Here is a 17,651-nt window from a genome sequence, read left to right on the forward strand (position 1 = left end):
TTACTTCATACTGTCAGAAAATATATTGAGCTTTTAGCATTTTATAATGATTTTGAAATGTACTGTGCTATTATTGGTTCGATTATTTTCAATATTTGAGGCTTTACTGCACCATAAATTATTTTATGCCATACATGTATTATAAAATATGTATATTATGTAACAATATGATAGTTGTTTAATTTTCTATGTGACTGAAATTCAATTAAACTTTAATACATTTATGTACTTTCTATTACTAAAACTTGGCATTTAATAATTTTCCCTTATTAATATCAAAAGACCATTTTAAAGTTCTTTTTTTGACCATCAAGTTGATTGGTGCAGAGTATGATTACTTTTTCGCTTTTTAATTTTATACAGCCATGCAATTACTCTATCATCATAGCAGTCACTCAATTTATTTAATATCAGAAAAAATAGTCTTCAAAAACAAAGAAAATCATACTAGCAATACATTATGCAACTTACATCAGCATTTCTAGGCCAACCATATGTTCCCCACTCCCGAGTATTGCTAAAAAAATAATAAGGTGAGGTTTTCAAGCAGAAGGGCCTTCTCTTCTGCCAACTTTTAACATGTTCAACTGCCAAGTTCATTTACTTAATTGAGAGAAAACGAGGAAATAAAAAAACCAAACTTCACAAAAGTTCAACTCAGAATGAATAAACCCAAAAGCAAAATGGCACCTGGCCGGTGTTGCCTAGTGGTTGAGCACTGACCTATGATCCAGGAGGTCACGGTTAGATTCCAGGTAAGGGCACATGCCCAGGTTGCGGACTTGATACCCAGTGTGGGGTGTGCAGGAGGCAGCTGATCAATGCTTCTCTCTCATCATTGATGTTTGTATCTCTCTCTCCCTCTCTTTTCCTCTAAGAAATCAATGAAAATATATTAAAAAAACACTCACCCCAATTGCCCATTTGTGATACAGGTCAGTAAGCTTCAATAGCTACTTGGGTGTTCTTGGGTCCTTACCTCACTGCACCTCTGTCCATCACTGGACCTAACTGAACTATCCTTTCTTCCTAATGCAGTGACTTCCCTTAGTTTTCAAACCCCTGCACTCCTATTTCTCTCCATTTCACCTCTCTGACTACTCCTTTCTCTCAGCTGCAGTCTCCTCTCTCCCTGTGGTCCCTGGATTCTGTTCTCGCTTCAGTTAATATGCTCTGCTCAGTCACATCTGCAGGGGTCACCTTCAGCCACTCCCTCTCCAGCCAGGGTCTCTCTTGCCCTGGAGCTTTAGAGCCAGATATCTCACTCGCAGGGCTCTCAGTTGGCATGTGCAGACCTGAACGCATCACCCCCTCACCCGGCATCACCTGCTCACCCATGTAGTCTTCCTTCCCATGAATTATACCAATTATTTTCCATGACCCATGCTATGCCTGTCCTCTGTCCGTCTTGGGTTGTTTTCTGAATCTTTATCTATGTATATTCCCAATTATGAGAAATGACAGTTGATCATCTTGTTCTACATTATCATTTCCAATCTTCAGCAGTTGTGTTTGGTAGACCTATCTGTTCTGTGCTTTTCCCATATCCAGTCTCGGTGGAGCTGCTGCGTCGAAAGGATATTGACAGGCGTCTCAGCTTTTCAGAGAGAACAATCTCACTGAGGCTGAATGTGACCGGAAAAGACTCCCTGACTCTGCAAAAGTCATCAACATTATGCTATTTTCTATGTTTCTCTAGCAAAAAAGACATCATTCCAGCTGCAGAAATTATTTCTTATGAAGCTAAGAAGGTTTTTTGGGGGTTTTTTTGAAAATCAAACTTTTAATTCTTATAACTTCATGAAGGTTTCACATCCCCGGTGCTCAAAAATCATAGATAACATTGTATTCCCTTCCAAATACAACTCCTACCCCACAGCCTGATGCTTAAGGACTTCCATATGGCACCACTTTCCTGTCTAAGCACACTTTATAATTTGGATGCCAATTAATTTGAATTACTTATACTGTCATGACTATCCTGTGCTTTCCATAAGCACCCTTCTTTAAAGACCTGTCTTAAATCAATCTCCTTTTATCCCTTCCACATTTAAACAGAAGGATTCTATCATAATTCCTTTAATTTTTTTGGCCAATTATCAATTTATATTCAAAATAGTTCCTGGCTGATTATGTTATTATTATAACATATTTTTATATATTATTTCTTCTATATTCTATTTATATTATATATATATATAATTATCTATTATTTATAATCATTTCATTGAGTTTTGTGCTTTTCTTGGGACACTGCCTTTTTATAGTTTTGTTGAAAATTCCTCTGTAGAGTGATATTATAGTTGAACAAACATGATAATGTATTTGTGGCACTTGATTGCTGGAAGTTATTCATTGTCTACACCAGTGATGGCGAACCTTTTGAGCTCGGCATGTCAGCATTTTGAAAAACCCTAGCTTAACTCTGGTGCCGTGTCACATATAGAAAATTTTTGATATTTGCAACCATAGTAAAACAGAGACTTATATTTTTGATATTTATTTTATATATTTAAATGCCATTTAACAAAGAAAAATCAACCAAAAAAATGAGTTTGTGTGTCACCTCTGATACGCATGTCATCGGTTCACCATCACTGGTCTACACTATCATGAAAGTGCAACAGGGAACTTGGAAGGCTGATGGACCTTGAGCTTTAGCAAGGGCTAAAGCTATGCACCGATTGTTCTGTCGAGACAATGGTGGTTCAAGCAATTTCCTGACCTAATAGGCTCAAAGTAAATCTTTACTAATATTTACTGACCTTTAAGATAGTCTGTCTGCTACCAGATTGCCTGCCTAACCAAGGGCAAGATGTGTATTCTAAAACTGAAGAAAATCTAGCAGGTCCTGGGCCCCAGTGGAGCCTCTCAACTAGAGAAAGGTTTTCCACCTGACCCCCCATGCCTTCTAAATTCATATTTCTTGTCTAGTGTATTCATTTGTGCGTGGTCCCTTTTCCAGATCCTGAATTCTAGCCACAAACAGATGCAGCATTCACACTTTATATGAAAGTCACTTGGACTAGTGCTGAGGACTGAACCATTCTATTCTAATATTATTGTGAAGTACATTGAGTTATGGTGAAATTTACATATAATTTGAGAAGAGAAAATGTAATCATAAGCTCTTATTTACTTTGGGTTAAAAACGTGAATCTTTATTAGAATGTGAAAAAATACCTTATTAAAGGCAAATTCTTCTTTTTTCCATTCAGAAATAATATTTTTCTTTTGTAGTACTGAAAGGTAATATTTACCTCCCTTGAAAACTATGTGGTATCTTGCTATTGTAAATGATAGATTTTCAACTTGTGAAAAATTATTTGTGTATATAAAAACTAGCATTCTATTAGTAAAAGTGTTGGTATTTAAGTTATTATTAATAAATATAAAATGATTAACAGAAATTCTAGAAGAATAGAATTTCTTTGCGAAGATGTGTGATTCCCTGGGTAATTATAAGTCATTTTCAGACTTGGCATTGTCTTTATAATAATACACAATATGCATTAGTCTCAAATACTTCCACTGGAAGACCAAAGTCATTCCTCCTCATATCTGACATTTCAAAAGATATCTCTCTCCTGGTGCTGTACTAGTAAAAATGCATTATACATTTCTGAAAGAAAATTCATTTATATCTTGGCTTTGATTCCCCACCGACTTAAGATTCATTTAAGACACCTGATATTTGATTGAGACAGGTTAATAGACATATTAGCTGTCCATCTAGTATTTTCAGGTTCTTCCACTGCATTAAGTAAGATGATTAAAAAGTAAAGTATCTGACTATACATTATTATTCCAATCCTTTACAGAAAGACACACTCTGAAATTTGATTTGAGTTATATTCTTTGCCTTTCCAGAAGGTCAGTTTAAGAACTGCTTATCTGAATAGTATTTTAATATTTTTATAAAATGATTATTTATAGCTTACTGGCCTTTTCATAATCAATTAATCAAATCACTATATGATAACTGCCTTTTTTAGTTTAGTGTCTATGTGAATAAGAATATTTTGACAGTTTTAATAGTCAGACATTTAAAATTATATAATGTAATGTTTATAGATATGTTTTTTGTGTGTGATCTTACCTGACTAGACATGTGTTGCCAAATTTAAAATCCCACTGTAGTACACAACACATCGGAGGTGGAGGTATTCCCTATCTTTCTTCTTCCTTACACTCATGTCTTTGAACCTTTTTGAAATCATTGACCTGCCCACCCCTGCTTTTATGGTCTTTTGAGATAACTGTGGATCATGTCACTTAGTTATTCAACATTTTTTTGCAATTATTCCACAATAAGCATCCAGGCACTGGGGACACATGCTGAGCAAAATAGAATAACTTTTACCCGTAGTGGAATTAAAGTTTAACAGAGAAGACAGATATTATATTAAAAGATAATACAACCCAGTCAGAGTGGCTCAGTGGTTGAGCATGGACCTATGAACCAGGTGATCACAGTTCAATTCTCAGTCAGGGCACATGCCCGGGCTGTGGGCTCAATCCCCAGTAGGCGAGCTCTCTCTCTCTCTCTCTCTCTCTCTCTCTCTCTCTCTCTCTCTCTTCCTTCCTCTCTGAAACCAATATATGTATATTAGTATATATATATTTTAAAGATAATATAAATAAATTTAAAAGTACTATGTAAGAACCACAGTTTTATTTTGGAGGTAAGTGAAGGTGAGAGGTAGAGTCAGAGGCATGCTCCCTGGTAAACTGAAGTGTGGATTGAGATTTAAAAATGGTGAAGAGGGGTGGTGCTGTAGAGAGAATTCCAGGCAAATGTCCCCAGAAGGCACATGAAAGAACTGAGGGAAGCCAGCAGGTGCACAGAAGAGAGGGCAGGTGGCATCTCCTGATGTTGGGCGGGTAAATACAGAATGCTTGCAGATCCAAGGAAAATGCAGACACACAGGAAACATTGCATCCCTGCATTATATATTCAGTGTGCCTTTTCATAATGGCATTAAGTCTGTATTGAATTCAAACTCAACTTCAAATGCTTGAAGGTGGCAGCAAGGCATAACGGGCTAAATATGTAAACAAGAAAACATATGCTCTCTAAAGGTTATTGGCATTAATTTATTCATACTAATTTCACAAAACTGTGTTAACATTGTGTTGAGTTGACTAATGTTTGCAAAGAATTTTAAACAGATCCTGTTTCCTCCTTATAAGATTCATATATTTACTCTTAGCCTCAATTTTTCTTTCCTTTGGGCTGAATCCCAACTTTCTAATTGTATTCCTATTTTGATTTCATGAACTGAACTTTTATATAATTACCCTTCCTCCTAGCAGTGTAAGTTCATGTATTAAACAGTACTATGCACAATAAAAGATTTTAAGTTACGTGGTTTTTTCATCAGGTTCTAGTGTCCTTTTCTTCTCTTTGTATACATAGCCCATCTATTCAACAAATAAGAATCTATATATCTACACTAATAAAAGAGAAACATGGTAATTGGCGTACAACCGCTACCTTTTCATTGGCTAATCAGCAAGATATGCAAATTAACTGTCAGCCAAGAAGGCGGCCGGCAGCCAGGCAGCTTGAAACTAACATGAGGCTTGCTTGCCTCAGTGACGGAGGATCGTTGGAGGAAACCAACGTTCCCCGCCTGCGGCTGCAGGCCTCTGAGCGGGCAGTTTAAGAAACATTGTAACAAATACCGCCAGACTTCAGCCAGCAGATTCGCAACATTGTAAGCAAAGGCCAGAAACCTACTTTCAGCCGAGGAGGCCTAAGAGCTGGAGCCAAGCCTCAAGGTAAAGCTGGCCCAGAGTAAAAAAAAAAAAAGGACCAGTTAGGAACTTAGGAACTTCAGTCACTCCCAGCCGGAAACAGCCCTCAGCCAATCACCCAAACTGGCCAGGCACCCCAGTGGGGACCCCCACCCTGATCCAGGACACCCTTCAGGGTAAACCAGCCAGCCCCACCCATGCACCAGGCCTCTACCCTATATAGTAAAAGGGTAATATGCCTCCCGGCACCGGGATCAGCGTGACAGGGGGCAGCGCCCAAACCCGCTGATCGCCCTGGGGCTCTGTGTGTGACAGGGGGCGGGGCCCCAACCCTCTGAGCAGCCCTGCTCTGTGCCTGATAGGGGGGAGCTCCCCAACCCCACTCCCCATGGGCCCTGCTCTGTGTGTGATGGGGTAGACCCATAACCTCCCCATCGGCCCTGCCCTGAGTGTGAGAGTGGCGGAGCCCCAACCCCCTGATCGGCCCTGCTCTGTGGGTGATAGAGGGTGGTGCCCCAACCCCCTGATGGGCCCTACTCTGTGTGTGATGGGGGCAGCGCCCCAACCCCCTGATTGGCCCTGCTCTGTGCATGACAGAGGGTGGAGCCGCAACCTCCCCATCGACCCTGCCTTGAGTGTGACAGGGGGCGGTGCCCCAACCCCCCAATTGGCCCTACCCTGAGCGTGACTGAGGGTGGCATCACAACCTCCCAATCTTCGCTGCTCTGTGCACGATGGGGCGGCACCCCAACTCCCCAATCAGCCCTGCTCTGAGCCCGACCAGGGGCTACACCTAGGGATTGGGCCTGCCCTCTGCCACCTGGGAGCAGGCCTAAGCCAGCAGGTCGTTATCTCCCGAGGGGTCCCAGACTGCGAGAGGGCACAGGCCGGGCTGAGGGACCCCCCTCCCCCCCAAGTGCACAAATTTTTGTGCACCGGGCCTCTAGTATATATATAAAAGCCTAAGCGACTGTTATGACTGGTTGACTGAATGACCGGTAGACCAGTTACTATGGCGATGCACTGACCACCAGGAGGTAGATGTTCAATGCAGGAGATGCCCCCTGGTGGTTAGTGTGTTCCCACAGCTAACGTCCGTGGCTGGCCAACCTCCTATGGTCCCTCCCCCCCGCTGGCCAGTCCCAATCGGCCCCAATTGGCCCCGATCACCAGCCAGGCCAAGGGACCCCACCTGTGCACGGATTCATGCACAGGGCCTCTAGTTTAATATAATAATGATAACAGCTAACACGTACACTAAATCGTAGTCAGACACTTTTCTAAAATTTTCACCTTTATTCATTCACTTAATCCCAATAAAACTGCTATGAGATTGGGACTACTGTCATCCCCATTTTAAATATGAATAAACCAAGGTTCAGAAACACTAAGTAACTTGCCCAGGTTCCACACCACTTATAAATGAGAGTGGCTGGATGTCCAGGCCATCTAACCCTGGAGCTCATGTTCTGAATTATTTCTGACATATGGTTCACCACCTGAGTCAGAACTATGTGGTTGAACTGCATGTTGTACTATAGCCAGCACTCAGGCACTATGTTGGGCTCAACAGAAAGATGGATAAGAAAGGAAAAGCCCCTAGGCTCAGAGATCAAAGGTCTTACAAGGGAAGAAATCCAACGTTATACATAATACATGCTGGTAGAGATGAAGTTTAGGCTGAACACCCAATGCAGTCTACAGATGACTGGGATGATTTCTTGTAGGTATTTCTGCCTAAACTGAGACCTTAAGGATAAATAATAATGGTAAGCAAGGCATCAGACTAGCTACATAATACTAAGCGCCCGCTGCAATATAAAATGTGGGATCTTTATTCAATATTATTACAAATTTCAGGACAGTAACAGCAGCATATTACACTGAATACAGAACCCTTCTTCGTATCGAGCTTCATGCTATTGGGTGCCCTCATAAAGTGAGATCTGACCGAGCAAACAAAGAGGGAAAGTTAGGAGGGAAATGGAAACAACATAAGCCTGCACTAGATGGGTAACAGCATGTTCAAAGAGTTGAAGAAAGCTCATTGGAGCTGGCAAAACACATACAAGGTGAAGAGGAATGAGCGATCAAGTGGCTGGAGAGACAGACAAGACTTTTCAAAGAGCCTCAAAAGTCAAGGGAAAATCAATAAGATCATGAAAAGATGCTGAAAATCATTAGCCATCATGAAAATGAAGGTGAAAACCACTGTACTGCTCTAGAATGACTATAACAACAAAGACAGATAATAACAAGTGTTGGTAAAGATGTGGAGATTTTGAAACCCTCATTCATTGATGGTGGGTGTGTAAAATGGTGCAGGGGCTTTGTATAAAAAGTGTGACCGTTACTTAAACACAAACACAGCATCACTACATGACTCCGAAGTTGTACTCCCAAGTGAAAGAATCGTGTCCACAAAAACGTATACATGAGTGCCCATAACAGCATTATTATTCAAGCCAAAAAAGTAAAAGCAACATAAATGTCCATCTATTGGTGAATGAATACATAAACTGTGGTATATCCATGCAATAGAATATTTGGCAACGAAACATGTAGATGCCTTGGCTGTATCTTCCTCTCTACTTTCCTTCAGGATGATTGTCCCTGTTCAAATGCCATGACTTTGGTGTCAAAGGCCAGTCTTGCAGGATTTACATGGACATGAGCTCACTCTTACTGTTCACTGGCTTTAAAATGTTTAAGATTCGAATGATTATGTATCATATCCCCAAAATTTATATTAGTTCACGTCATGTAAAGTAGTAACCTGAGTTCATATCAATATCACCACTATTTTTTATGGTCACCGATTGTGATTGATGCCCTGAGTAAATTAGAATAAGACAAATAGCTTATAGTATGGCTGACCATAATTTTAGCATAAACGTTGTCTACTCTGACTGAAAAGATATTTAATTTTTGTTGTGAGTGTGTGTGAATTGTATTCAACTATGAATAAAACAAAATATTTGTAGAGTAGTTCTGAAAATTCAAAATGTGAATTCATGCATCAGTATGCGGCTAGAGTAGAAAAATCCTGCTGATTCAATCCACTTTTCCATGTAAAATCTCATCACTTTCTCCAAGGTTAAGAAACCAAGAAAAATGGGATGATCACTATTGCTTTTGAATTCCCAACTTTCCTGTATATCCTTCATAATGAAAAAATAAGAAAAATAATAAGTACTGCTTTAAATCAATAAGTTTTGTTTCCATATCTTGGTGGTTGTAAATAACTGCCACAAACATAGGTGTTCATATATTCTTTCAAATCAGTGCTTTGAATTTCTTTGTATACAAGAGGCCCAGTGCACAAAATTTGTGCACGGGGGTGTGCCTGCACCATCTCCAATCTGGGACCCCTCGAGGTATGTCTGACTGACCGTTTAGGCCCAATCCCAGTGGGACATCCCTCTCAAAATCCAGGACTGCTGGCTCCCAACTGCTCACCTGCCTGCCTTCCTGATTGCCCCTAACTGCTTCTGCAGGCCAGCCTGATCACCCCCTAACCCAGTGATGGCGAACCTATGACAACTCATTTTTTTGGTTGATTTTTCTTTGTTAAATGGCATTTAAATATATAAAATAAATATCAAAAATAGAAGTCTTCATTTTACTATGGTTGCAGATATCAAAAATTTTCTATATGTGACACAGCACCAAAGTTAGGGTTTTTCAAAATGCTGACACGCCGAGCTCAAAAGGTTCGCCATCACTGCCCTAACCACTCCCCTTCCAGCCTGATCGATGCCTAACTGCTCCCCTGCTGGCCCAATTGTCCCTAACTGCCCTCCCCTGCTGGCCTGGTTGCCCCTAACTGCCCTCCCTGCTGGCCTGGTCCTCCCAACTACTCTCCCCTGCAGGGCTGGGTTTCCCCCAGATGTCCTCCCCTGAAGGCCTGATCACCCACAACTGCCCTCCACTGACGGCCATTTTGTGTCCACATGGGGGCAGCCATCTTTGGCCACATGGGGGTGGCCATCTTGTGTGTTGGAGTGATGGTCAATTTACATATTAATCTTTTATTAGATAGGATATGCCCAGAAGTGGAATCATTGGGTCATAAAGCAGTTCCATAGTTAATTTCTGTGGAACCTCCATGCTGTTTCCCAAAGTGGCTGCACTTGCAATCCCACCAATAGTGCAGGAGGGTTCCCTTTTCTCCACATTGTTGCCAACACCTGTAGCAGGTGTGAGGTGATATCTCATTGTGGTTTTACTTTGCATCACTTTGATGGTTAGTGACATTGAGCATCTATTCTTATGTCTGTTACCCACATGTATGTCCTCTTTGGAGAAGGGTTTCTTCAGGTCCTCTGCCCACTTTTTAATTGGGTTGTTTGTTTCTATGATGTTACATTGTATGAGGTGATTGTTGTTGTTTTTTTAATAAAACTTGTACATTAATCCCTTATGAGATGTATTATTGTCAGACATCTTCCATTCAGTAGGCTGTCTTTTCATTTTTTTGATGGTTTCATTTGTGTGTAAAACTTTTTAGTTTGATGTGATTCCATTTGTTTATTCTCTTTTTTATTTCCCTTGCCTGAGAAGATATACCAGAAAAAATATTGCTGAGAGAGATGTCAAAGACCTTACTGCGTTATCTTGCTTCCTGAATTATTCAGACTTGTAGAGCAGACCAGGACCCAAATTTAAGTCTAGAGCATGCCTTTGTAGACTATTTCCAAACCCATAGACTTTTGTATTGAAAGCCATGGAGAATTGGATGCATTTATTTTGCAGAGTTATCTCCAAATAAGTTGACTTATAATCAGTATTTGTTGCTTTGCCCCACATCGGGTTAAAATTTCACAGGATTATGTAGACTCAGTGTTAGGTACATAATAAATGTTATTATAATCAGTGATGTAGTTAGTAACTAGTGTGCAAGCAGTGTGGTAGTCTAGTTTAGATTTTAGACAAATTATTTTTTAAAATCAAGAAACAAAATATCCAACAGAAAGTATACAATGTTATATGAAATGCTTAAAAAATGCCTGACATATGTTAAATGTTAACTATAGTGATTATTTGTTTCCTTTAGTATACTTTTAGATAAGTCCCTTTAAAACACTGTATAAGAGAAAAATATGCAGTATAAAGAATATTTTGGGAACATTATTTCTTTGCTCTATTTAATGGGACAGATAAGGGCTACATTCTGAACCTTGTTAGGCCAGCACTTAGAGAAACACACCAGATTGCTCAAGATAAAATATATATATATATATAATTTCCTGTCTGTTTCACTGGATAGCTTATATTATTCTGTCTTTGAATTCACTATTTTTTATTTGGCAGTATCTAATCTGCTATTAATCTCATTTATTATATTTTTGCTTGACTTTTAAATATCTCTAGTATTTTTATTAATTTGTTTTAGATCTTATTATGCTCATACGTTCTTCTATCTTGTAGTACATATGCAGTACATGTAAACATAGGTGTGTTAATGCTCCTATGTTATAATACTATTATCTGTGCCATTAATGGATGTTACTATGTGATTGATTGCTATGTCTTTCCTTACTATGGATTCTATTTTTGTGTTCCTTGCATTCCTCATTATATTTTATTGGATGTCAGATTTTGAATTATATATTTTGAGTGCTGTCCTTTTTTATTCATTAAAATATGTTCGGTTACTTCTATGAGACACTACTAAATTAAATAAAAAACAATTTAATTATAAACTTTTGAGGATTTTAAATTCTGTTAGGATCAATATTTAATTTGGATTAATATGGCCACACTACTAAAGCAACATTCCTCAGTATTCTAGTGATTCTATGGTTTGGGGTAGTTTTCTCGTATACTTATATTTAACAGTACTAGGCTGACAACTCATGGGAAAATGCTGAAGACCCCTGGAGCTCTCTGTCTGTGAATTCTAGCACTGTAAGTCACTCCAACTAAGAACATGTTTTGTCAGCTAAATGAGACGAACAGACACTTCATTCATGTGCTGCAGCCGGAAAGCTTGCTCTAGTCTAGACAGTGGGCTCAAGCAACCCTAGGTCTCACATCTTTCGTATCTCTTCTTTCAGGAATCAACACTGTGCCTATTATGTCATAAATTTTGCTCCTTGTTGTCATTGTTTCAAGTCAGAGTGTATATCAAACCTCTATTTCTCCATTATGCCTGAAAAGAGAGCTTCTAACAAGTATTTTATGGTAAATTGTCACTAGTTCCACACTTAAGGTCAGAAAATGCAATGCATTTATCATCTAGTGACCACCTATTGTCACAGATAGGGGCATGCTAGTCATATACCACACATCACTATTAACAGCATCACTTTACAAAGCATCCTATACTTCTATACTATATTACTTTTTCTAAAACGCTATGAAAATTATGGATCACCAGGTCTGTAATTAATCTTTTCAGTGAGGTATATCAATCATAGTGGATGAAAAAAAATATGAACATTACCATTAAAGGTAAGTCTGGTGGAGATAAAGACCCAGAAGGCAGAGATGGCCTAGGAAATCCTAATCTCTTTGCTACAAGACCTAACAATGAAGAAAAACAGCCTCATCAAGTTTCTAATTGTGTTGGGATGTGCTGATATAAGAAGTGGTCAAATAGGTATAGCATAGTGCAGGTTGCTGTAAATTTTATCAGAAGGTATTTTAAAAGCATACTGTTAGTAGATAAATATGCAATATGTCATTTCAGGATGCTGATCAAAGAAGCCAGCCAGGCTTGTTTCCTATAATATAGAAAATGGTGATAAAGCTACAACATACCTCCAACATCTTCTCGAAGGCACACCCAGCAAAAGTGTGCAGTTATTGTATGACAAACTCCTGCTTCTATATAACTTGTGTGTGAGATCCCCTTAATTTATCACTTTTTCTATCATTTGAACCCAAAGAAGATTTTAACTTATGCATAAATAATTTATTAATTCACTAAACTATCGGAGGATTACATCAATTCATTCAGATTGTTTATCAATGTAATGCTACTATTATGTTAGTTTTATGTGTTTTTATTTTAAATTTAGTCCCAGTTTTCAGACAGGCCCTATAACTCTGTTGGACAACGTGAACTTCAGAATTGAATATACATATCCATAGAGTAAAACAATTCTGGTGTTTTGTATATCGTTTATAGTCTTAAACTAGTAGCCCGGTAAATGAAATTCATGCACATTAAAAGGGAATTAATTAGAGGAAATATTTTAATATTGCTATTTGCCCTTTCTCTATAATAGAAGTGTGAGAGATGAAAGAAAATTAATAAAATGTATATGAAAATGATATATAAATTTATTAATAAATAAACAGTAACAAAAGGATATAACAACAGAGGCATGATATAAAAACAACAAAAACATGATATGAAAACAACAAAAACATGACATGAAAACAACAGTGATGCAAACAATGACTGATAAAGTGATTAAACTTATTCTAATATCTCCCTGTACACCACATTAAGAGTGAAAACACTTTCAGAGTGCTTGACTAATTTCCCTTGTGATGAAGTATTTAGAACTTTAACTTTAACGTCACTGCTCTTCAAAACTAGAGAGAAAGCAACACATAACTGACCATGTGTGAAAATGGGTTCAGGTAGGAATATGCCTACTCTGTCTAGAGTTTGTACTTCTGATTTATTAATAGTCATCACAAATACTGTCATCACAGGAAACTGTTGTCAAATTAATTTAAATAGGAGGCCAGTGTCAGATGTGGACAAATCAATTCTTGGAATCAGAACAACCTCTCCTTCTGCAGATCCTGTTAATACTTCAGCTTTGATTATGCTAGGTCATAATCTTTTGATAATAAATCTAGTACCATTACAAAGACCCCATTTACTATTAAGATTTCTCAGTAGCATGATGATTGCACCCACATTCAATTTTAATTTATGACATGGCATTCCCGAAGGAGTAATATTAAGAAATTCGATGGGAAAATTTTCCTTTTCAGCATCATCCGTTGAATCAATGGAATCATTACTCAAATAAGTGTGAAAATCTCCATTAAATATATTCAAAATTTCTTCATTTAATTTTTGAAAATGCTCATTTTTTGGATAAAGAATCACACGTTTAGATACATTTTTTAGTATTATCTATACATATGCTATTTCCAAAGGTAGCTTCAATAATAGATCTGTTACAAATCATTTCACGGGAGATTTCAATAATACCCATTCCTAAATGAAAACTGCTATTAAGTTTGCCATCTCCAAGTTTTACTAACCATTCGTAAAATAATCCTCTGATCTCATATTTGTTTTAAGAGACAATTTTCTGAAGCATCCCCAAACACTACTTTACTTTAAACTTGTTTGTACTATGGCTGATTGCATAGCGTGTGGCACAACACTGGGACATTGTCGAAAGTCCCCTCCAAGAAGGAGAACTTTCCCACCAAATGCAACTTTCAAATTCATAATTTCTCTTAATAATCTGTCTATGGAATTTATAGCATGACTGGATGACATAGTGCATTCATCAATAATGAGAAGTTGGGCCTTTTTAATGGTTTTAGCAACTTCACTCTTTATAGAGTCTAGAGATGGAAGTTTCATTTAATGGAATTGGTAAATATATTGGGAATGAAAGGTTCTTCCACTGAGAAGTAAATTTGCAGCAATTCCTGTAGACACTGTGGGTAAAACAGTACCACCACGACCTCTAATATAATGTATTAAAACTGTATAAACATATGCCTCCATGCTCAAAGGGCCGGTTCGTACCTCAAACCTCACCATCAGGGGAACAGCTGCTCGGGGAGTGCGCATCCCTTGGCAAGGCGACCCAGGACTCAGTGCATCCATGCTCCAAGGGCGATTTCCTGCCTCAAACCTCACCCTCGCAGGAAACAGCTTGGGGAGGGCACAGCAGTTGCCAAAGCGACCCCTGCAGGACTGACTTCCTTCCGGTTGGTTGAGTCTCAGACATGATGGGCATTACACCCAGGGTTTTTATATAAATAGATGGCTTCAGATTTTGTAATTAAAAGAACAGTGGCCTACATTTATGCTTAGTTTACCTAAAGAACTCAATTAACCTAACCAAACTCATAGGTAATAACTGTGAAAATCAATAGTCTATCCCCGTGGTGAGCAAACTGTGGCTCGCGAGCCACATGCGGCTCTTTGGCCCCTTGATGTAGCTCTTTCTAAGCCTTAGGAGTACCCTAATTAAGTTAATAACAATGTTCCTACTTATATAGTTTAAGTTTAAAAAATTTGGCTCGCAAAAGAAATTTCAATCGTTGTACTGTTGATATTTGGCTCTGCTTGACTACTGAGTTTGCTGACCACTGGTCTATCCTATCAACTTCAGTTTAGCCATCAAGGACTGTCTCAGCAAATTCAAAAGTAACTGGAAACTGCAACAGTATATCAAAGATTTGTGACAGTTTTCACTACACTGATGGCTTGCAATGAGCAGCGATTTTCAATCAGTGTGCCACAGGAATTACCAAAACACGCAACACCTGGCTATTTAGTGAAGCCCACTGACCTCTTTTTCCATAGCTGTCAGGTAAAGAAAATGATGATGGCCAAAGACAAAACAGTAGCCATCCTGTGTGAGTAAATCAAAATTATGCCTATAGTTTTGTCAGATCAGCCACAAATATATTTTTTAGTGTGCAGCAGAATTCTAGTAATTAGTTTATATGTGCCATATATGGAAAAGGTTGAAAACTGCTGTTCTGAATGAATGAAGTGTCCCCGCCATTGTAAAGCTTGCAATGCCCCAGTATTGATGGAAGAATGTGAGATCTTATTTGGCTGAAATAAATTGATCTTAATAGTAGGATATGCAAGTATAAATATTTTTTTTTAAGCAGATCAACTATTAATTGTGCATCTAAAATTCTCATCCAAGAATGAGAGATTTAAAAAATTTTACAACAGCATTTTGGATTACAAATCAAAAGCAATGATGCTGCTTTGAGATATTTATAGATCATGAAAATACAAGGACGATTGTTTCCTAACAGTCTCCACCACCCCATCAATAAACATAACTACTCAATAGATGGCTAAACAGTTATTACAAGATATATTTGTTTAACGTATCTTATTTCAATTTATTATCTGACAATCCATAACTCAAAAGTAAGGAAAGCCTGGCAATAACTATAAGGTCATTTTTATTAAAATATATTTCATTTTATTCATTAACTAGAGGCCCAGTGCACGAATTCGTGCATGGGTGGGGTCCAGCTGGCCCTACCCCAATCAAGGCGCACTGGGGCTGGGCCTGTCAGGAGGAGGAGATGGCAGGAAGTTGGCCTGCCCACCCACGCAGATCAGGGCCTGATCAGGGCCGGGCTGGCTGAGGGAAGGGGTTGTGGGCAAATGGCCAGTGGCCCCGCTCTCAATTAGGGTTAGGGGGCTTATTAGGGGTGGGGCCAGCCATGGGGAGGGGCTGTGGGAAGTGGGCAGGCAGGCCCCATCCCTGAATGAGGTGGGTGGGTGGTGCCGATCAGGGGCCAGCAGCTTGGGGAGGGGCCATGGGTAGTTGCCCAGCCAGCCCTGCCCCTGATCGGCAGGGGGGGAGGGGGAGCTGGGTCGGAGGAGGGGCTTTGGGATGATCAGGATGGTGGGGGCCCATCAGGGGTTTGGCTGGCTTGGGGGAGGGGCTGCAGGAGGTTGGCCACCCAGTCCTGACTCCTATTGAGGTGAGGGGGTGCGATCAGCGGCTGGCAGGCCGGGGGAGGGGCTGCAGGCCTATTGTGGTGGGGCAGGCTGATCAAGGGCGTGGCTAGCTGGGGGGTTGGGGGGAGGGAAGGGAGAGGGTGTTTGGCCGGCAGGCCCCACTCTTGATCGGGGTGGGAGAGTCTGATTAGGGGCAGTCTAGCAGCGGGGAGGGTACACGAGGTTGGCCGCTGGCCCCACCTCCTGATCAGGCTGGTTCGCTGGCCACAATGGGCATCATAGCAACCAGTTGTTAGTTCATTATAGCCATTACGGTAGCTGCCTTTTTATATATAGAGAGATTATTGTGTAACTAACAGTCTTTTATGCACTAGTTTTTGTAGCATGCTTAAGCTTTACAGTGGAATTCATCAAATGCATTATTTTTCTGCAAGTTTTTTTTTAGAATGCTGAAATATTTTCATTCATCTACTGTTGAGTTGTATAATATTTAATTCAAATTTATTTTTATATCTATATTAAAATTGTACCAAAATATCTGCACTGATGCCCATACAGACTTTATTTCATCTCATTCTTGGATTTAGTTAATATTATCCACTAAAATATCACATAAATAATTAAAAGTTATATTTACTATACAACTTATTACTTTTGTTAAGTCTATTAATATTTACTCATATCTTCATATTTCTGTATGGCTATATGTTTTTATTTTTTTTCAGGGTAATAGCAAATGTTTTCATGAGGAGAAGTAACAGCAAATGAAGTCTGTGTGCAGAATATGGTAGTTATAAGAAAAAAAAAATCTTCTGCTACAAAACCATCATAAAGCCATTCTTAGTATGTAAATAACATTTCCCCAAAAATGATTATTATAAAATTGAGTACTCTCACCACATCTCACAAACATGATAAAAGTTCCTTGCAAAAGGAAAATCTTATAATAGATTTAAAAATACAATATATTAATAAATGATGTTTTTAAAAAGATCAATGACGTTTTCATTTTAAATATATTTCCAGAATTCTCACTAAAATAGTTTTTATGAGGACATGTTAAATTGATGACTAGGCCTCTTATAATTGTTATTCAAGCTGTGGGCTGAAAAATAAATTTTGGAAAGTTGTAAATGATTGAAAACCCACCTCTCAGCAAGCTCAGAAGCACCCAGGAAGATTTCCAACATGTCTAATTATATTCCACCACCTACGTCAGATGGGGAATTGAAGTGTGCAT

The 17,651-nt window shown here is 38.9% G+C and overlaps 1 protein-coding gene across 2 annotated transcripts in view; it reads right to left on the reverse strand.

The window, feature by feature from the left end:
• NCAM2 (neural cell adhesion molecule 2) overlaps nucleotides 1-17,651 on the reverse strand; it is a gene marked incomplete at its 3' end in the record, with an annotated part of 413,596 nt that overhangs the window by 96,218 nt on the left and 299,727 nt on the right. The gene's annotated exons all lie outside the window — the stretch shown is intronic.

The sequence above is a fragment of the Myotis nattereri genome, assembly GCF_964212035.1.
Source record: "Myotis nattereri genome assembly, chromosome: 3".
In the NCBI taxonomy this organism is placed as follows: domain Eukaryota; kingdom Metazoa; phylum Chordata; class Mammalia; order Chiroptera; family Vespertilionidae; genus Myotis; species Myotis nattereri.